The 23,335-nt window shown below is 37.2% G+C and overlaps 1 protein-coding gene across 4 annotated transcripts in view; it reads left to right on the top strand.

Moving 5' to 3' along the window:
- Positions 1–23,335, top strand: part of JAKMIP1 (janus kinase and microtubule interacting protein 1) — a 253,174-nt gene that overhangs the window by 44,665 nt on the left and 185,174 nt on the right. For all 4 annotated transcript variants that reach the window (XM_052780516.1, XM_052780517.1, XM_052780515.1 and 1 more), the window contains exon 2: positions 13,935–14,127. The gene's annotated coding sequence lies outside the window, so the exon portion shown is untranslated. The remainder of the gene's footprint in view (positions 1–13,934; positions 14,128–23,335) is intronic.

Genomic DNA, 23,335 nt, shown 5'->3' with positions numbered 1-23,335 from the left:
AAATCCAATAAATCTAGAAATGGGAATTAGCAGAAGCCAGGTCAGGGGACAACTGTTTTTAACTTGTTATCTTGCCTTTGTAGTTTAGATAAGATCTGAGTTGAATAAAAGTTCTCGTATCTGCTCATGTTTTTTGTCAAAACAAAATTATTTGTTCATGTTGTTTTAATCCTGGCCTCATTTTGGAGACCATCAATTATTTTTAAAAAAAGGGCTATAAATATAGTATGTTACATAAATACATTTTTAGTGCTATATAAGAATACAATATTATGTATCAACTCTTTACCTGGATTCCTCCTGATCAACACATTCATGTTATTGATTTATTAAGTGTCTGTTTCTACCTTAGAAATTTGTGGTGCTGCTCTTGAATCAGGACCCCAGTTCTGAAAGTTTAGTCATCAGTTTTCTCAATTTCAACAATTTCTTATTGGGATGATGTAATAGTCCTTACAAATTTTTTAATAACTCTGCTTCTTAACAAGAATTATTCATAGAATCATAGAATTATTTAGGTTGGAAAAGACATTTAAGATCATAGAGTCCAACCATAAACGATGCCCAGTAAACCATGTCCTGAAGTTCCTTGTCTACCATGTCCTGAAGTGCCTTGTCTATGCCCTTTTTGAATACCTCCAGGGATGGTGACTCAACCACTTCCCTGGGCAGCCCGTTCCAATGACTGAAAACCCTTTCAGTAAAGAAATTTTTCCTAATATCCAATCTAAACCTCCCCTGCCACAACTTGAGGCCATTTGTTGGAGATGATATTCTTCAGATTGCAACACATTTCCAAAGAGCAGTTTAAGGGGGCTTCCGTTTTATTGCCTGCCTCCAGCCTTTGGAATTAGAGCAGATTGCACTAAAATTCCCAAATACAATTACCAAGTTTCATGGAGCTTAGAGTAAACATATAGTGTATGCATAGCAGAATCTTGTTCCGTGTGTGTAAATCATGTTCTCCTCCCTCTGCAAACATGCTGATCACTTCCTTCTAGCAATACTGTCATATTTTATAAACATCAAAACCAAAAGAGAAGGGATAATTTATCCTATTGCAGTACAGCAGCCAGAGGATCTTGTCGGATAAAGTGATGACTTACTTTCTGTTACCTTCTGGGTGAAATAGTACCAATAAATATCAATTATCTTATAGGTAAATTTTATTTTCTCCCCAAATGTTACTGCTTGGCTTGGTATTTAAAAATTGATGATAATTAGGTGGCTAAGTTGTAACGTATCCAGTAAACCTTAATGAAGTTGTTTTTTAAAATTTTAAAAACAATTTCTCCTTTGTGTTAAGTGTTCAGTGGTCTGAAATTAATTAACTTTGAACCCATCAAATTTTTAATACAGTAACATTTCACACTTAGCAATGTTCCTGTATAAAGTTTGATTCAATTTTGTTTGTTTTACAACAGCTGTTATGCTTTCAGCAAATAAATTGCCATAGTTAAAGAATATTGTGAAGAATCCCACAAGGATTTTAAAAAGCTTCTAGGTGAACGTTGGATGTATGATGACAGAAGAAATTTAGTGCAGGTTTGCCTAAAGTGATACATGTGGAAATGAAGCATTGTAATGTCTGCTAGATTTTAAATTGTAATGGATACATGCAACCTAGTGAACAGCATACTTAAAAGCCTTTGGGCCTTCCTGAACCAAAAAGAACAAATCCAACACCCTGATCTATTAGGTGATAGGCACAGAGGGTGGTAATTAGCACTCTAATGCCCTCACTACCACGTAAATGGTAATGTCTACAGCATTAGTCCTCTATAGGACTCTCTTGACAAAGAAATTCTGTGCCAGAAATACAAGGTCAAAGTATACGTCTATTGATTTTAACCCCTTTAAAGACTTCTAAATGACATGATATTAAAAATGTTATGTTTTCCTGGTTTAGAGAGAAGATGCATAAGAACTGCCATGTTGGTTAAAAAAATTTTTATCTTGGATGGGTGTATGTGTACATTTTATATATATTTAATTATATATTTTATATATGTAGACTATTGCTGTGTAGAAAAGGACTAAGTATAAGCCAGCTGAATTGTATCTAAGGACCGCATCCCTTTTACATGGTTTCTGCAATATATTTTATCAGCAACATATGCACTTCTGCTGATGGTTGCACTTTCCTTGACTTTATTGTTCCGTTGTCCCTAATAAATATGGATACTTTGATGCAGTAGCATGCATATGTTAGTTCTCTTTTTCTAGTATATCTTTGCTGACTCAAGCAGCAGTCTGTTTCATCTGAAACTATTTACTGGGAGGTGTTTATATAAATACACAGTAAAAAAAGGGTGATATAAAGCCAAGTGATCTATCAAATGTGGGAAAAAAAAAAAGAAAAAAACCCAACAAACCAACCTGAAACCAAACAAAGAATTTATCAGGACATTTCTGTTCAGCATTCAAGTTATAGATAGTAATGCAATATACAATTTTTTTTAAAAAAGCTTATTTTATGATTTGTATTAAAGGTGGTGTTATAAAGAAAGTGAAAAGTAAATTAATACTTTTAACTCTGTCAGGAAAACAGATCAAGTCATAGTATTGCAGATAATTTTATTTGAGATAGATAGACCATCTTAACTGAATTGTGAATAAAAAATATTTGGTACAAGGTATTTGGTATTGCAACGAATTTCACTTGATATTTCCTGACATAATGTTAGAAGAATATTAATTGCAAAATTAACTTGTTATAGAGCGAACAAACTTAAAGCAAGTTTACACTTCTCTTGGAACTGGGTTTACTCTTTTTTGTTTTGTTTTGTTTTTGCAAATTTAGTAGGGCAACAGGACATTTAAAAAAAAAAAGTGTGTGTGTGTGTGGGAGAACAAACCAGTAAAAGAAAGGGGATGGTTCACTCTGCATAGGTATGGAAATGAGAGAACAGCACTGAGCTGCTGTTAGGGATGCTGAGCTTGAACTTTATGAGCTGGCAAAGTAAAATAAGCGGAGCTACGTTACTGCTGACAGGCCAGCAAGATTTTTAAGCTCAGTTTATGTCACGATGATGAGAGCTGCGAGGAACTCCTTTGTGGAAACGTTAGAAGCGGGTTTGTGTCTGTGCCTGGTCCCCACACTCATGTTCCTGAAAGGTGGATATTCTGCACATTCATATGAACAGACCTCTGAAGAGCCAAAGGGAGCGTAACAAATGCAGGAACCCCCCCCAGCTCAGGGTATGTCCCCTGTGGACTGTGTCCCTCGGGCTGGCTCCTCCCTGTGTCACCAATATGGAGCGTGGCTGGTTTACTGGGATATTGCACATTCCAGCTCAAGTTCCTCCGGGCCTTTGTGAACACCAACAGAACGCTTCGGAGCAGTCACTGTGCCTGGGGCTGAGGGAGCAGGACATTAGGCATCCCAGAAACGGACTTTTCCTGCCAAACCTGTAGCCATTTCTGAACAACATCCTGCTTTGGTGTATAGCATACATGTTACCATGTGTATGTAAATTTATATTTTTATATATATATAGATATGATAAAAATGTGTGAGGAGAGGAAGGAAAAAGGATTTCGGACACCAGGCTTTAGGAGGTGTGTTTCTACTTTTAATTTATTCACTTAGTGGAACAAGATTAATTTCTCTAATGTATCTTGAGAAGGCTGTGGCAGCCGTATTTTTAGGACACTCAGATTTTCACAGCTGGTATTTCAGCTCCTGCTAGGGAAGCTAGAAGCTGAACTTCATGATATTAAAGGGAAGGCAAAGCTCTGTTAAAATATAACTCGGTGGATTCCTACCTTTCTGTTCCTTAATGAACAAAATCGCTGCAACATATTTTCCTCAATTTCTGTTTGTAGGTGTTTACTCCTCAGGAAAGGACCAGGACTCTATACACTGGCGAGGCAATGTTTGCAGGCAGGGGCATTTGCCTAGCTTTTGTTAAATCCAGCTGATGTCAGTGGAAGAGTTAGACAAGTTCTTGGGCATGCAGTCTTTTAATGAGGTCTGAAACACAAGAAGCAATCATCTTCAAAGACCAGCTTATGCAGAGCTAAGAAGACTTGTTCTGACTTTAATTAGATATATATATATATCTGAGCCAGAACATCTCTAGAAGAAAAGGTATTTAGTGATCATGGCGTACAAAGGATATTAGTGTGATGAGGAGGGTGGAAAGAAGCGATGAGGTATTTGTCTCCAATGGGAAAGAGAGAGAGAGTTCATTCTCTGTAGAACTTGGAGATGGGGCAGAGGGAGAATATAATCCAGTATGTTAAGAAAAACCCTCTACTGAGTTTGTAGTTTTGGTATCCAATACTCTTAGACTTTCTTTTATACATGTAAGGTGTGGGTTTGCTGCTGCTGTTGAATTAAAGAAGAACCAAAAATGTAAAAACCTTTGCTCCTTCTGTGCATAGCAATAACTGAAACAGGGCTTGTAGTGTTCAGTCTTCGGGGCTGAAAATTCTGTGGTAGATAAATTGCACTTACTAACATATATTGATTGCCTATTTTAAGAAATATCACTAGCTCTTTGCATCTCTGGATACCTAAATACCTTTTGACTGGTAGGTGCATTTTCAGTAACAGTTGTAAAATTCTCTATGATCTGTTGTGAAGTGTGCTACTGTCAGACATGAAATCCTCATGGTAGAGACATCTGAAAAATTCATTTTGGTCAATAACTGGACTGGAATTAACCAAGAACTAGAATTTAACAGCCAGCATGCCTACACATTACTGCTTCTCTACAGCACTCCCTTACGGTGCTCTTGGGGAAACCGGCAAAATGGCTGGAGAGGGTTGTCATTCCATCGCTGGGTAGTTGTTCCGTAAAGGCAAGTACCTGAAGAGTGTTTGGATTGATTTTTTCCTCCCATCCCCCATTACTATGATTTTAATTGGAAGCTGCTCTTTGTTCATGTAAAACTAGCATGAAGCCCTTTACTGAAAGATAGTGATGTCTTTGTATCAAACAGTGCCTGTTTCAAACTGTTATGCTTGTCTTTGTTTAATTGGACTTGCTGAGGTTTCTGGGAGAATGAAACTTCTATCATCTCCTCCTGCGAATCCCTTTAACATGCTGTCTCTGAGCAGAAAAATATCCCTTTTATGAGTAGGTGGAATAATATGCTAGCTGGATTCTGATATTTATTAAATGTTAAGTCTTTGTCGAAATCTGGAAGAGAGCACTGAGAAACACAGAATTTGCAGATGTACGTACATGTGTCATTTTTATGATGATTATCAAGTCTTTATGGAGCACGTGGGATCTGTGCGCTTCATAGCTGCTACGTAACCCTGAGAAATGTAGATATTTGTAACTTTGCTATTAGAATTGAAGCATTTACTAATAATATACTACAAACCTAACATTGTGTCTTAACAGAGCTAATTGATGCCATTAGGTATAGAAAGCGCAGGTTTTCTTCCGAGGCAGGGTTAACTGCTGAACTGCAGTCCAAGCACATATGACTCGGCTGCCCTGAGTCCTTTTCACAATTTGTTGCTGACTCACTGGGTGACCTTGAGTAAACCTCTTCCCTTGGCATACCCTGCCTGCAAAGGAGAAGTACTAGCAATGACCTGTGTAGTTAGTCTTGGATGACGAGTTCTGTGAAACTGCAGATTTGATGTAAATGATTTGTTTTGTTTCATGTTTTATTAGCCTTATGATAGACACTGTGTCGGTAATAAAAAGCAAGATGGGTATATGTGTCGAGGGACAGAGAGGAGGGAACTGCAAGGGAGGGTTGATAGTTAGTTTGCAGATGGGGTGTTGAACCATTTTATCTCTGGCTTCCTTGATTTTAAAGTATATGACAACTTCTCCTGCAACACTGATTCAAAGTTATTAAGAGGGCTGTGTTTTTAAAAGCAAAAATGATAATAAGAAAAGCTAGTGCTGAAATTTAAAAATCAAACTTCTCCCAACTTAATCTTACTTCTAATTTGACTAGGTATGGCTTTTTGTATGCATACATGTCTGTGCTTAGGAATATACATCTCGCAGAATTAGAGATAGTAGCATTATGGTGGACTGTCTCTGTAATGGATCTTTGACATCTTATCTATCCCCTCTTGACAGATAATTTTACCCTGTTCAGACAGAATATATTCTAGCTTTCCAAATCTTTGACCTGTTTCAGATAGCTACCGTTCTTCCTTTTTTTGAACCAACTGTCCAAAAAATTATTGAGTTACAAGGGTTTGTAAAAAGAGCAGCCCCTAAAGCCAGGGATTTGTCTCAAATTAGTGGAAAAGTTTAAGGGAAATACTATGTGATCCTACAAGTTCTTTGTAATATTGTAAAGCAGAAGCTTATACTTTTCCAGTTGTTCACACCATACCAGCTCCCAGCTGGCAAAGATCCTCGGCATAGCACTTGGCTCTAATTTTGGTTGGAATTTTAAACGTACTAATTTCAAATTTTCTCTTATTGAACAACATATTTTAAGACTGCTGGTACCTGTAAGGATTGGGCTTTTAAAGGGAAGGACTGCCACAGAGCTGCAAGAAAAGTTTTGTGAATAGTTTGTCAAACCCTCTGAAAAATAAAATGCATACCATGAAGTATCACTGTTATGAGACAGTAGAGATTTCTTATGAGTACGCAATGGAATTTAAAGCAAATGCTATTATTTGTAGCAATAGTCACATGTGGCAGTTTCCAAACTCATGCTAAACGCTGATGTGAAAATTTCTTACTTCTGAATTAATCATATCAAAGTAAATAAAGCTAAATCAGTATATTCTAGCCTTTGTGTAAGGGGTTTTCAGGGTTAAGATATAAGAAACAGACTTCAGGTTGTTCAGACTTAGGAATCCAGTAATTTCTGTACAGGGCCACCCGTATGTATTTGCTCGTACCCATGTTAAGTGCTAAATGAATGTCATACATATTTATATACTGCATGAACTGCTGGGGTAAAATAATAAATAAGCAAGCCACTTGCGAGAGAAGCTAAAAGGCCTGAATAGCCTAATAAATCTTGCATTAGACTTAAGTTTAATAAATACTAGGCCCTGAGGAGCACCAGTGGAAGAATAAGAGTTCTTTTTGGAAGCCGAAATCTTTGGTTTTCCATTGTGTGAAGGGCTTCAGACACACAAATACGTGTAATTGCCTTACCAGTGACAAATGTATGAAGAATGCTTGTTCAGGCTTTAAAACTGCAAAATCTCTAATATCTCAAATAGTGAGGAAGAGAGTTAGTCCATGAGTAAGCTTATGTTCCCTTTGAGGGCCAGTCTAATTGGTGATCTTACATCAGCAATCTTGGTCATTTTGATAATGCAGTACTGAACACTGTGTGGAAAAATAGTCTTGTAAACCTTCATTGCTCCAGACTATGTCTTTTAGTAAGCTGTATAAAAGCAAGACAAAATGGCTTCAATTGCTGGATCAGTGCAGGGCACAAAAAATGATATTCAGGAGCTTTAAAGTGATCTGGAAGCAAACTACTGCCGAAAGAGAGCAATGGCACAACATCTCCCTTCATTCTTACCCCATTCAAGGGGTAAGCCCATAGAGTCTGTGTGGGTTGAACTCCCTACTGGTGCAGCACCAAGCAGACAGGGCAAGAGGCATCAAGCCAAGGAATAAGAGTTGCATAGAACTGTTTTCGAAGCCTCTGCATGTCTGGAAACTCCCCCTGGGTCTGTTTATCAGGCAGAAAAGACTGTATAGAAAGTGTGTTGAAGTGCATTAATTTGTTCCTAAAAGTTCTTGAGTAAACTCACTGGTGTTTAAGACTGTATAAAGAAAAGAATATTCCAGCAAGTTTCTTAATGCACTCAACACTGCTCCTACTGAAGTGCTAAACCCCCTGATTTTATCTTTCGCTGTAGGTGATGTAGTATGGATGGTTGTATAATACTTTGACATTCCTGTCTCTCTTGCATTGATATAAATCCTGTGGTAACATAAACATTAATGTTATACACGTACAAGGATAGTCTATTTTTGTAAGGTCTGAGAAGCCTGTTAGCTGTATGGAACCTATGTAGAAGCTAATTTGGTGTGAGAGACGGGGTCTCGGAGAGGAGAGTAGGTTGGCTCCTTTGGCAGACTTGGGAAAAAAAAGAGCCCACAAACTTGTGTAAACAGGCTGAGGAGTGTCACCAGTCTCAGCCTCCAGCAGGGAAATTTGAGTCAGGGAAAACATTTAATGCTGAGTGGTTTATTTTTTTATTTTCTTTATTATTTTTTTTTAAACATATAAAAAGACTGGTTCTTAGTGTGAATGAGGCTGTGTAGTCTCTGGCCATGCCACTGAAAGCTTACTGAATCTTTTTTAAAAACATTAACATGCTTGATATTTAATGAATACAGAATGTCATTCACAACTTTATTAGTTGATTATTGGTAGTCTTTAGGGAGATAAAGTCACATGGATAACTCTCCCCCATCCGATTACTACTTCATCCCAGTCATCTTAGTTACCGAGAAAGTCTTTGTATATCTTTATTACACATAAACACTATGTAATGTAGAGAATATAGATTTGCCTACTTTTGCACACAGAAGCAACTGTGTCCTGCAGTTTGCACACCGTATTTGTCACATAAAATCTAGTAAATACTGTAATTAACTTATTTTCCAAGTGTGTTTTATGGTGTTAAATTGACTGTACAAGCAAGTCACCCTCACATTCTTGTGGAACACCTGCTGAAGATTTCCTATTGCTTCCTAGTTCAGAAAAAAGGGAAAGAATAGGAAGATTTTTCTTTGCATTGACAATCCAATTAAAACAACAAGGTGGCAGGAACGATATCAATTCCTATGAAAGCACTGTTGCACAATGTACTGCCTACCAGCTATTTGTAGGCCCTCCATTTGGGAATTGTGGTATAGTAATCTGCAGTAAGGCAATATAGAACAACACAGAAACAAACTTCAAATGTTGACCTGTTTTTGGTAGTCCACCATTGCTGGCAGAAATTTAAATGAATCCCAAGGAGTGATTTGTTATGGGGATCCCAAACCAGAAAGCTGTAATATAGAGGAGGCGGGAAAGTGAGTGAGTACTTGTATGTCTCTCATTGTTTCTAGTATCCACATAAAAATTCTGTGTTTCATCCACCAAAGACATATTTTGCAATAAAAACAACAGATTAAAACAGATCAGGAAAGTTTCCATCAATGTTCCTAGTAGTCATCGAAGAAGTATTTGTAGGCAAGAACTTGCTGCTTATCTTGTCTTTGATTTCTGCTGCATCAACTTCAAGGTTGATATTAAAAAGTAAAAGTAGGAAAGATTCCCAAATTCATTCTGCACTGTCCTCTTTAGGTTTGTTCACTATAGAAAGGATGGAGATGGTGGTTGCGCATTTTGCTAAGTGTATGTTACTGAGGATATGTAGAATGTTCTATAAATGTCACATCACAGTACTTGCTGGTAAGTCTGCGTTGAAAAAGGGATGCCTCTGTGGCATGATCTGTGTTTTTCTGCCTTGGGCTGTGATGAATTTACAATGTTTTACATTGAGGCTTCCACTTAAATTGTCTTTGCTTTCTGGTGATTCTTTTAAATACCATTTTTTCTATCTGCTTTTGGTGTAGCCACAGCAGAAGGCATCACATTTTCTGGTTGTGATATGGTGTATTAGTTGGAAACTGAATGGGTAAAGGAGAGAGCAAGTGATGTATGTGGGATACAAGTGTTTGTTGCTGACATGTTCTGGCTGTCGACTTGTCAAGGCCCGTTCATGAAGGGCTGCATCTGTGCTGCTTTTATTTATGTGTAAATAAATTCTTTGCTCTGCTGGAAATCCCAGGGAATCTGGTACCAAAGCAAACATCACATTCTTAGAAATCAAAGAGTAGAGGCAAGAATGGGAAGATGCAATCTTCTTGCATTTAATTTGTATGCCTGGCAAATATATGTCTTACTGACAAATTAGAAATTAAATTAATATTATGGATATAAATCTTTAGGCTGGAAAACAAGGTACCGTAGTAAAATGTCATGGGTTTTTGGAAAGAGGGAGTTTTTTAATACTTGAACATTTGGTAATAAGAACGAACCCCTTCCCTCTGTCCTCCGACTGTCGATTAGAATAACTTCTGACAAAAAGCCAGTGGTAATGTACATTCCTGTTAGAAAGCATTTGCTGAGCAAAATTTCTAGCAACTACTGCAGAGAACTCACAGATGCGCTCAGCATTGTATTCCCAAAGGAATTGCCTTTTATTTTGGGTCATTTTTGTCACCATCTTCCATGTTTTATGCATAGTCATTTTAACACCAAAAAAACTTGTTTCCAAAAAGTCTTCAAAATATAGATCAGCTGTACAAGGATATAGGGAGGGCTTCTGAAATATTCAGGGAAGCTACTTTGCTGTTACCCCATGCTAAGGATGTGATTGTTTATCTTATTTGTCTGCTCTGAATATTAGGGTTGGACCCTGCCTGTTGCTGTTTGAGGTGTGGAGGACAGGAGGAAGGGTTAGTACCTCTCTCCTGTGGCAAAAGGAGTTATTTTGAGATTCTTACCCCCGGCCCTGTACTCCACAGACCCTGCATGTATGGACTGTACATGACATTACCCCAGTTGTCAGAGGAATTGTCCTCAGCTGTTCTACCTTCCAAGAAGAAATCTAAAATATCTGTCCACCTTAGTAATTTTTTTTTAAACCTTCTACAAGTAATGCAAATCTGTTTAAGAGTTAAAATGGACTAAGATGTCCCATATGAACAGATCTGGCTAAAATCTCTAAGAATCTGAGTGCTTTGTCTATTCTGGGAATCTAAAGGAAAGGGTGGAGGTTGGCATCAGTGTTTACTCTCTTACCTTTAAATTTATGTTGCTGTCAAGATACAATGCTGCCTGACATCATGGAATAATGTGTGAGAAACAGAATTTTCACCAAAGATTCTATGTATTTAAGTTTGTAATTAAAAAACCCAAACAAACAAACTTGGATACTTTCTGGCCTTTCCTAACTATTTGGGAAGTGTTAACAAGTGTTGTAAGTCATTGTCATGTAAACAGAAATAAAACCTTCATTTTTATAACACTGAACTTTTATCTAGAGAGCCATTATATAATAAAGAACATAACTGAATCAACTTTGTTTAGCATGTACTGCCATAACTACAGGGTATGAGTATGTTGGTGACTTTATTACATTGAGCAAAATCAGTAATTTATTAAACATCAACTCATCTGTTAAATTATTTCTCTAATAGTTTTGGTTCTTTGAGGAGTTTTCGGTGTGCATGGTATATTTTAAGTTCTAAATGAATTTGAACAAGTGTGGTTTATGCTTTGTTTGTTTGTACATTAACAGATACATTTCCACAGCAACAGCTTCCCCTTTTTATCCTTCCCCCCCTGCAATTAGAAGTAGATTTAGCTTCACAGTTACTGGAAATGAGAAATTAAGTATCCAATTATTTTAAGTTATTTTTGTATTACCATATCTTTTAAGAAGCTATAAGAAGATTACTGAAGGATTATTGGGTTGTAGGTTTCCAGTGGTGGCTGGTAATTCGTTGTGAATAGCACTCCTAACAACTTCTAATGACTGGCATAATTAAATGTTTCAAATTTGCCATAGTTTCTGCAAGACTTACTGCCAATTACTCTTCTCTTTTAGTCTCACTGGTATGGTATGCCACTGAAACATCCACTTTAAAAAGTAGATATGGTCACATTACTATACTATTTTTACTATATATGCTATTATTACTGCAACTTGAAATTGCAGGTTCTAGATCTATGTTTCATCCTTCTCTCAGAGCTTTTGTAACCACTGTTCTCTTTATATAGGGAGGCCACCTGGCCAAAAATATTATTAAGATACTTTTTATTTCTAAATTTACTAGAGAATTTAAATACAACTGTTAATCTTAATGATGAGTTTTCTGGAATCTAAGAACTTCTCCTTGAGAAGAATTGGTATTGTGGAATGAATAGATCTGCTAAAACTTAAGTACATTTTTAAATGTAGACAACTTACCTGGATAACTTATGAATTTGAAGTTGTGGGGTTTTTTTCTTTTTTCTTTTGAGTTTTGTGGGTATTGTTCTGTTTTGTTGTCATCTTACTGGCCTGATTGCTGTCTTTACTTGTCTTTGACAAGTAAATTCTTGCTTTCTCTTAGATGTTTCTATGTTTACTTGTTAACATGGGAAGGCCTTCTCCTTCCCTTTTCTTCAAATGTATTCAGATTGCTTCTGGAAGGCCAGAAGAAAGCAACAAAATGGTGGTTTACATGGAATAACAATACTGGAATATTTATGAACAGGGCAACTCAAAAAGGATGATGAAGATAGGGTATCTGACGTCATAAAAAATAGAGGCTGTTGGCCTCCCTCTCTCCCTGAGGAGGTTTGTTACTGTATAAGTAAACTGAAGTCCTCTTTTCCAACCTTCTGTGCTACTTAAAGATGCTGACTAAGCTGTTTCAGCACGTTGATCTCCTGCCATGATCTGGCCCTAGCTGTACTTTCATCCTCTTCAAAAGTATTCTCTCACAGCAGTGAATTTGGCCCTAAGGAAATGAGTATGCAGATTTTTTTTTTTCTCCTTCTCCATTAAATACTGCCTAGATGGCTGTCTTTATTGAACAAATAAGCTGGTAAGGTATTCCCTGAGGTTTTAGTTTTTAAGCCACTAACAGAATTGACTCGGGAACCTTAAACAAACCACTAGAAATGAGTGCAATATTTCCCAGCAAAGGAAATCATTTAGGACTTATGTTTTTGGGACTGGTACCATTGGATGCAAGCCTGATGTATTTTATGTGAAGTACAGCTTTTTGTGAAGACCTGAACCGTGTACATGGTAATAGACATATCCATCAAGTTTCAGTGCTCTTTAGATGGGGTATCCTGTCTGGTTTCTAGTTCTCTTGCCCAAAAGACAGGGAGTGTGATTGATTCTGTGGCGTGTCTGCCAGCTCTCTGCTTTGGAGTCCCCAGTATGGCCATGTCTGCACTTGACATATTGCTGAAATTTGTTTGCCTTGTTTGAATAACTTTTACTCAATCACTGACTGACTTACACTTTAACACAAAGGGCATACTATGAGAAGATTTATTACTGAGGAGACTTTACTCTCTTTTCTGTACTCCACAGCATAAATAAAGGTGCTGTCATAGGTGTTTAGAGACTCTAGGAAAGCTGAGGTAGATGATACTCATTAAGGAACTTGACTTTCTTCTAGTCATTAAGCTTTGAGTGCTATCTTCCATAAAGATATCTCCATAAAGATAATTTTATTTCTGCAAATAGATTTTTCTGTGCATGAGAAATATCAATCCAAACTAACATGTAGTACATATCAACAAAAATTTGAATGCTTCTGTTGTTTCCTTTTGTGATCAAAATATGTTGAAATATTATCAAGAAATGTCAAGTGAAACAATATGAAGGCTTTGTGCACCTCTTTTGACTGTTTTTTTTCAGAGAGGAAATTGTCATCATTACCTTCGCTGTACAGGAGAGTTATACACAGAAAAACACAATTCAGGTTTTCTGAAATTCAGTCTTGTCCTCTTTTCAACAGGACACATGATAACTTCCTTATGTTGGTATATTTTTGGTATTTAGAAAGATCCATGGCAATGGCCAGTCTGTATGTGACAATTTATAGGTGGCCACCATGACAATTTAAGCCTGTAGCCCAAACCCAAGTAACTCGTGTTGAAATGAAATATAAGTGTTAGCTACTCTGAGTTAACAGTCTGGATTGACCTGGTCTAATTGTGAAGTAGTTTAGCACCTTTCATCCTGCTTTCATTGAGGATCATCTAGCAAAGAAGACCATGAATTAGCCTCTGCATATTTGTTCTTAACAGAAAAAAGATGCCACACTTGTAATTTTGCATGATATCTTATTCTGCTGTATTTTGTTACACTGTGTAAATATTTTTTTCATTTCATTGCTACCATCAAAGCTGTTAATCAAATCTGATTTGGACTAAATCTCTTTTTTTTTTTTTTATAACAGATGATGTCACTAATACTGCTCAGAAATCCCTCCTTGCTGATGAAAAAGAGAACGTGCCAACAAGACTAGGAATTGTGGTGTGGAAAGTCCCAGTACAAACATACCTAGTGACTTAGCTGCTGGTGCTGCTCAGCATTCACCTCTTTAAGTTAAAATCAAACACAACTGCCTCAGAAACCTGGACAAAAGAAAGGTACTGTGCGTTGCCAGCATGTTGATTGGGTAGGAAGAGAATAAATCTACAATACAGATATGATGTTATCAATTTATTAGAGACAATATAATTTGGAGCTTCAAGTTTGAAATTTTTTTTTTGTACTGAGATGGACTTTAAACCCAACCAGATTTTGCAGGCAGTAAAATAAACCAAATATGTACTAAGTTTTTGTCTTTGCTTGAATACGGTTCTATTTACATAGAGAATTTCTGTGTTCAGTGAATAAATTTCTTGATGATATAAACATTTTCTTACTCATGATTTTTCTTTATTAATTTCATAAGGCATTTCCCCCCCGCCCCCGTGGCATCTAAAATGTGCAGTACAGAATGTTGCTCAGTGTCTTGTGTTTATCATATGCTTGCTAACTTGACCACTGTCTTAATGCAGCTGTATCTGTCACCATTAATAAAGAAGAAGGGCTTTAATTGCTTTGGTCTCAGTTGGATGCTAAGCTTCTTTGACAGACTTTCCCAGCCTTCTGGTGACTTTTATGTGTTTATAATATGCACAAGTCTGGGTATGCAGAAGGCAGCTAGATATGCTATGCATAAAAGACCGCCACAGTATTTTGATTGCTTCAAGGACCTTCTACTATATGGGGAAGAGTAGCAGTCTCCTCCTATTGGAGAAGTATGGTAAGGCTGATGACAGTTTAACACAGTGTGTAATTCCTGGCTTTTTCATCTTGTGGTAATCCTGCAGTGGAACTGCAGTGATGATGCAGTTACTAAGATCAGAAATACTAGGAGAACTGGGCAACTCCCACTCTGTGTAACTGTCCTTACTGCAGAAAAATGCCATTAGCCCCTAGAAATGATATTTTTATTTAGAAAGATGTTGCAAATATAATCAAGGTTTGTCAGAAAACTGTAATGCAGAAAGAAAAGGATAGCAGCAGTAACCCAGGAAATACCCTTTCCCGGTGGATATTTTGCAGTTCACGTATTGAAATTATTGCCTCTTTGCTGCTCACGAACCTTGCTGTTATATTTGGTATCGTGCATAGTGAACACTTACTTTTCATTTCTGAATGGAGGGGTAAAGTATGGCCCTAAGTAAGGCAAGTGCTATGGGAAATGACAGCTGTAGAGTGCATAATCATTACTGAAAAATTCATGAAGGAGGAAAGAGTAAAGTAAAAAATGTAGGGTGCAGAACATACCTTAGGGCCTGTCTCAGTAGTATTTGCTCGTCTTCTATGACACGCAAATACAGCTAACAGTTCATTAGTATCTTTGATTCTAATGCTTCAGAAAATTTCATTGAAGTGTAGTCATAAAGCCACATACAAAGAGTGAAAAAATATGTCTGAAATAATTTGGTGTTCATTATAGAGAATAATTATGGTAACTAAAATTGTTTTGGGGGCAACAGATCAACTAATGTGACCCTAAGTTCTCACTTCTGTAATTGGGAGGGCAGTTCAACATTTACTTCTGACTGGGTTTAACTCTTTACGGTAAATGCATAAGGAGCTTCAGTCACAGATGTATCTAAAAAAATCATCTTCATATCTACTTAATAATAACAGAAAGTAGATGATACTGATTTTGATAAACATTAAAATGCTGAACTCTAAAACCAGCTGTTGAATCTTATAACTTGGCTTTCTGCTAAGGTGAATGCATTTTGATTTTTAAATCTCAAAGGAATGCTATTTAAAGATTCCCCCCTACCCCATTGTCCTTTAGTCTGTCCTGTTCCTGTACATCCAAACAGTTGAACATAGATTAACAAATTGATTTAGACTTAATATTTTATTTAGCTGACTCTGCATAATGAAAATGAAACACTCAAAACATGAGAGAGTTTTCAACAACTAATGTATTTTGGAAAGTGATTTTGTCATGTGCGAATTATCTATAAGAAGGCTTCCTATTATTTGGAACTAGCTTATGAAAATTTGAGCAGAGGGATTTCATCCTCTGGATTGCTTATGCACATTTCCCAATGCTACAGGAAAAAAATCCTCCCAATGTGGTCCCTATTTGTCTTAGCTGATTAGTCATATTTCTTGCATATCAATGCCTTATTTGGCTAGACCGTTTCTGATGTCTCCAAACTGTCTCCTCAGAATGGCTGTGTAAACACAGACATTCATGCAGGAGCGGTGCTGTTACATTGTGCAGCTATATGCGGGCACTTTGCTTTAAAGATTGGATGCTTCTGTGAAAAATTAGGATTTCTGCTATGTATTGGGTATAGAGCCAGGCACATTTTTTAGAATGGCTCGCTCTTTGTTTTGCTGACTGATCGTGAAATCTGCTAAAATTGATATTTTTCTCCTCTCTTTAAATTGATGGAAATAACATTTAGATAAACTTTGGTATTACTCTTGTATTTCCATTTGTTTCTTAACATCCTTTGAACAATCCATCTGTGCTGACTAATCCTCTGTACAAATATTACTTATGTTCCCTGCTATGTGATTACAGATCCGTTACTCTTCAAACACAGAAAAGAAGTACTATAACATGCTTGTGTCTGAATAGTTTCTCTTACTTGCAAATATAACAAGGTAGTACATTTGGGTAGCTGACAGCTGTACAGCTGCTGGCAGAATTCCCACATGCATTTTACCGTTAGATAAGTCTGTGGCTGGTAATGGTCGTGTTGAGATAAGATAGGTAATGTTTCACTTAGTCATCTAAAAGTACTCCTCTATGTGTTGAATGTTTGCAAGCGATGTTAAAAAGAAAACTAAGTAAACTTTTCTGACACCTTGAAAAGATGTCTCATGTATATGACTTGCTGTCCAATATTAAGCATAACAGATCTTCAGTCTATTATGAAGCTCCTTGTATATTCATAAATGAGCATGAATGGAAAAAGAAGGTATGAACCGTGAGAAACCTATAGCCTACACGGTATGCATTCAATAAATAGTAGTGAGAGACCATGAAGTTGGCAGTTTTGACAATTCTTTAGGATTTACTGTCCTTGTAATACCTGGTGCTTTTTCTTGATAAATAGGCTCTCTCGTGGTTATGGTTGTCTTTCTAGCTTTTTGTTTGTTTTTCTCAGCTCTTCCATTCAATTAATTTGTAACTTCAATAGCACTGAACGATGTGTTATTAAATAGTTTTGATAATGTGATTTGATTAGGGCAATATATGTCGGGGCGGGGGGGGGAAAGGCATGTTTTGTGCATAGCATTGTATAAACGCTGATTTTCAGGAGAATAGTTTTGAAGGACACTAATTATCTCAATACCTGAAACTTACCCATTCTGAAGGAAACCCATTCTGTGCACTTACACACATACTATATTTATACATATTTATGATTTATGTTAAGTATATTATGAGGATCTTTGTATTACAACTATTCTTAAGCAAAACCATATTTTAAAATGTGCCTTTATGTGTTTCCATGTTATAATCAGCTTGGACAATAACAATCAATTTCACTAGCTCAATACTGCAGTTCTACAATCAAGTACTCTAGGGTGGTGTAATGTATTATTTTGAGGAAACTTCTTTCCATCAGACTTTTGTTTAATTCATTGAGACCTTTCTACTCCTTTTCTGACTTGTGTGATCTTTTTGCACATCCTATATTTTACATGAAATTTGGAGTCAGTGTGCCTGAAAAATGTTACGTACCAAAACACTTCCATCTCCCGGCTGAGTTCACTTTTTATTTAGTGAGGCTGTGTTCTGTGTTTGTGTCAAGAGCTAAACTTTAGCACAAAGTAGAAAGTCTATCTCAAGTTTGTTTGAAAAGTTACTTCAGATGTGAACATATTTAGTAGAATCACATTTACTAACATTTCCTATTAAAAAATAAATTAGTAGCTCTTGTGTGTGTTGGTAATAGCAGGAAACAGAAATGAGGAAGGCAAAATGTGGGGAAGAAAGAGTGTCTCATAGGACCATATGTGTAAGTATAGAAACTGAATTGAATAAAACAGAGCATCAGCCCAGCAATGCTAGTTAGCAATTACAACCCACCACAATGAAGAAAAAAAACCCTTTCCAGTGAATACGCTCTCTTGGGTCTGGGTGGAGCTGAGTTGCATAAATACACTTCATGACTGCAGAATCGACCAACAGAGTTCTGATTTGTGTTGAAAAATTGCTTGCTCATGAGAGATGTTAATTTGAAGATACAGTGTTAGCACAGGGTACTAGATGGTGTCATTTTCAGGTATTCTCCTAAGTTCTGTTTTATTCACTTTCTGTAAGTATTTTGATCTTGAAGAAATACATTTTGTCAGCTATGAAGTCTGAAATTTATTTCACTGATTGAATCTCTGTGATCCTCTTTACCTGAATTATTTTTAGATGCTGAGCCACTGTTTAGAGATTGTATCCAAACTAACAAACAGATGTATTAAGCATTTATTTTCTGGGAAAAACACCATATTATCAAAACCAGAAGTTTTACTTGCTATTGAAAATGTATCACGTTTATCTTTACAGTGCCCTGCCCTGGGGACAGTACTGGTTCATGATCCAGGAAGAATTCTCTCTATTTACACTTTAGGAAAGGGGGGTAAGAGAAGCTGACAATTCAAGTTTGTTAGAGTGTGACAGACTAGTATGTCTGAGAGGGATTCCTATGTAGACAGAATGATGGGTTTTGTAGGTGTGCTCTGAAGTCAGGACCATCAGGGATGCAAATCTGTATTTAGTCCTGAGGATGACCAAGATGGAAAATGTTGAAGGGTGGAGGGGATCAGAATTAATTAAATTGTTTGAATAGGAGAAAAAATTAAATATGATTAGTTGGCAACCCCTGAGCACAGTGCTTTCCAGGCTTGATAAGCATCTTTGCCACAACCCTGCTAGCCTGTGCACTACTTCTTGCTGTTAAAACCAAAGTAAAAGTTTGGGGGAGGTAAATAAATTCTGGTTGACTTATGTGAAATCTAGTTTAAAATTAAGAAAAGCAAAGGGGAACCAGGTGAGGGAATATACTGAGATGTAAATGACAAGTGTCCACTCTGTAGCAGAGACATTTCTATTGCTTCATTGAGGAGCTTGCATTTCTGTATTGAGGAAAGACTTTATTGCCTTCTGGTTGTTTCAGGCAAGAGGTGGAAAGGGATGCAAAAGAATTATAGTACTTTAGTATGCTTCTGAACCTTAACCTGGTATTGTTTTGCCTTTGGGATCAGTTAGACTTTATTCTGTCTATTCAACAGTGGCGGTTTAGTATTTCTGTGCTTTTCAGGAAACTGTGGAAAGCTGACTTCCCATCTTTCTCAAGTAAAAGAACTTGTGTTAAACTGCTTGCAAGAGTGCAGCTGTAACAGTTTCCTGCACAAGCATAATTTTCTATTTCCCCTGCCTTACATTTAGTAATCTATATATGAATGATTTTTTAAAGTTAATAGAAGTCAATGAAAGAGGGGGAGCAGGGAAAAGGAGTTATGTTGCTGGTGGAGAGCACTTTCCAGGTGTGCTGGATGTTATTACAACCCAAGAAAACAGAGAAATTTCGTAATAGAAGGGCATTTCAATTAACTTGAAATGATCAATCTAAGATTTAAAAGTGGACCCTCTAGTCGAGACAGTGAGAGGAAACCCATTACCTAGCTATTTACTAGTGAAGACCTGCATTATCTCAAAGGAAACATCTAGTAACTTCCTATCCTTAATCCCTTACATTTGGGATGTGTTAGTGAAGATCTTTATGATTTGATGTTTCCAGATTTCTACTGCTAAAAAAATAATAAATAGTATGTGTTTGTAGCATAGCCATTTGAATTGATATTCCCTGGGAGGGGGAAGAATACGGTCACACTTAAGAGCTCCCAGTTTTCACGTTGTTCACTGAAACAGGCAGCAGTTCAGCATTTTCCCATTCCTGTACAAGAGCAGGGTATGCAGGTAACAACTAAGTCTTGATTTGTGTGTAACTCTCAGCTTTCATCTCACCTTTATTTTTTTCTCTTCCTCTTCTGATAGGCACTTCTCTTCCTTTCCTTTCTTCTGTGTTTGGGAACTGGTGGTTGTGAGGAAAGAGCAGACAAACAGCAGATAGGACTCTTATTTAGGCTAGTGATAAGAAGTGAGCTACATCACTGAGAAGATTAGATCTCTTCTTTTATTAGAGCCTTCTTAAGCAGGCTCCATTCTGGTAGTCCATTCCCCAGGGCGTACGCCTTCCACCACCCCCACCACCTCTTTTTTTTTATGTTTTTTTCCCCTTCCTGTTTTGGAATTGGCTAATTAAAGTTTTGCTAGTATAGCTTTGCTATTTAAGAGGTGAAAAATTGCAGTGTTACTGCCATAGCTGTGCTAACCTTAACCTTAAAGCAAAATCTTATTCAGAGATTCACCTGAAGTTTAGGGAGATAATGTGTGATGTGGAAAGAATAGTTCTTTTGGCAATGCCTATTATTTCCATGTTTTCCACTGAGTCTTCATTAAGACTAAGCATGCCTGTAAAGTCACTGCCAGCACCCTAACTTTTGAGGCTTCCCTCTGCCACATCTTTTAGGGGATGAGGTGGGGAGAGGGACAGAACTGAATACTAAGATCAATTCATAGCAGAAATTATATGAATATGTATATATTTTTACACAACTGGACGCAGAGTTAGGATTGCTACTGTATCCTATATACATGATAATGCAACTTGAATAAAGATTTTGTTCATGGTCAAAGATGATTTACAGAACCATTTAGACCTTGCAGGGAACGGCCTCCTTTACAGGCACCATGGAAAGAAGGAGGCTGTGTTCATGAGGAATGAAACGTAAATATCTTTCATTCAACCACAGGGACTCCTTTAAGCTTTAGGTGACACATCTTGGCCTCAACTTCACATAAACCACTGTGCCGTCTTCACAGTCTGCTCTCTGAAACAGTATACTGAAATGAAAACTTGATTTCCCAATGCAAGAAAAATGTTATATAGGTAAAAAGGATAAGGATGTTTTCCTCAGAGTGAACAATAAATCACATTTCCCCTAAATGACCAAAACAGCCTGCCTATGAGAGTGGTCAGTGGTTTGAGATACACTGCTAGCAATGCTGTGCCCCCCATAAGTTGGATACCCCCATAAGTTGGATGCACAACTTGCTTACTAGAAAGCGCAAAGCTGCGTGTACAAGTAATCTCTGTTCTGTGTCTAACCATTCTTTCAAATTTAGGAAGCTTTATTTCCATATATATATATATATATATATATATTTGTGTGCATTGATTAATTTCTGAATTACAAAATACTTTGGGACAGTCTAATCACACTAATTGGGCAGCAATCAGTCTCATAGTCTATAGTGGCTTGTCACAGAGTTATTCTGGAGTTTTGTATTTATATCTAATAGCATGTTTCTCTCTTTTTAAGCTGAATTATGACTGAATGTGTTTGTGTTTTTTAACATTCTGAGGGATGCTATCCTTAAAGTTATGATTTTGATACATGTGTCTGGATAAAAGTATTTTCTGCAAGTCTTCATGGCTACCACATTCAACGCTAAGCATCTTCAGAAAGCACATTCATACTTCTGGTGGCCAACTTGCCAACAACCCTTCCAACAAGCCTGGCATGGTTTGAATCAAATTTCCTGGCAGTTACCAGAAGGGTGTTTTATTGGTAGTCTTCTCACGATGGTGAAACATTTTGAGTTTGTGGATATTGGAGGAGGGTTACACAAAGAAAGTCTTTAGTTCACAAAGTTTCTCCTCTGTGCTTTTCTTGTGCTTTGTCATGCTTGTCTCTGTCCTGTTTAAGCTGAGAAAGAAATGAAAGTTTGTTTCCAGGCTCTTGCTGTGTTACTATCTAGCTGTGCATTTGACTGGCTGCTGCACTGCTCCCTTTCGGAATTTAGACAGTTGAGAGAGGGAAGAAGCTATTGTCTGGCTGAAATATCCAGTTTAAATATTTTATCCCAGGTGATTCAGTTGCATCAGCCAGTCACCAGAGTGACTTAAGCTGTGTTAACTCCAATGAACATTCACTGAAATACCAATACTTGAGATGCCAATGTTAGCTGGCTGATTATCAGGAAAGTTAACAGATCTTGTGAGGGAATTGCAGTTTTGTGGGACACTAAATTTGATGATTCCTGCCAACTAACAATTGTAAACTCTTGCTAGGTTCTCATAAGCCTCATTTCTCATAACCACTATTCAGTCTCTCACATTTTAATATTGTCCTCAGAATACATTTCTGAGGTAGGCAAGTGTAATACCTGTTTTACTGAGAGGTTAAGTGATTTCTTCAAGGTCGTACAAGGAATCTTTGACAGAACCATAGATGGAACCAAAATCCATCAAGCCTTACACCATGTGTTGCCCATAAAATAATCTTTATTATTATTATCCAGTTAGATTTGAAATTAGATTTGAATGTGGGGTGTCTTACTTCAAGAACATTGAAGTTGAGCAGGAGTCCTTGATAAAGCAATCAAACATAAATTTGAGGTCCTAAATTCCTAAGCGCAGGTAGGAATTTTGGGGGATTCTATGACTTCAAAATTTAAGCAACAGGACTGCCAGCTCTGTAGTGTATATATTTATTTTGATCTCAGGAACCAAGGAACTTGGCTTTAAAAGTGGAGCATATTGGCATCTTTCGAAAAAATACAGCATATTCTTTTATCAGTCTTCCTATATTACTGGAATAAGACGACATCTTCATTTTGGCTAAAAGTCCTGATTTTAATGAGAAGATTTGTTGAAGTTGAGCTTCCCCTCGGTAGTTGAGGAAGTTTTGTCATTAACCTGCTCAGCGTTATAACTTGATTGTGCTGACTGATATGCTCCTGCTGCTCTGCACATAGCTGTGTAATTCTTCTGCAATGGAGCAGTAAGGTGGGAATGTGGGCTGGCTGGCACAATATGAGGGAGCTTGCAGGTTTAGTAAAGGTGATTAATTGCACACAATAATTATTGAGATCAGAGGTAGTGGAATCGAATCATGCCACCTCTGTTTGCCTCACTGCTCAGCTGGTAACTAGGTCACATCCAGATATGCCTTTTCTCTTCCTTACACCCACTTGACCTCTCAGGTCTATCCTATTGATTTACAAAATAATAAAGTAAATATTCAACATTCAGTAAAGTGTTAGACTACCCTAGTTTTAGAGGTTCCAGCTCTCTCTTGAGTCATCAAATTGGGAATCTGAACATCTCACCCCAAGCCTGCCCATTGTCTTGCACATTTTCTACACAGCTGTCATCCCTGAATTTTTCATTTTCCCAGTTTCAGGTTTTAGCTATT

Source organism: Harpia harpyja, chromosome 2, assembly GCF_026419915.1.
Source record: "Harpia harpyja isolate bHarHar1 chromosome 2, bHarHar1 primary haplotype, whole genome shotgun sequence".
NCBI lineage: Eukaryota > Metazoa > Chordata > Aves > Accipitriformes > Accipitridae > Harpia > Harpia harpyja.
This window is presented reverse-complemented; position numbering and strand designations above follow the sequence as displayed.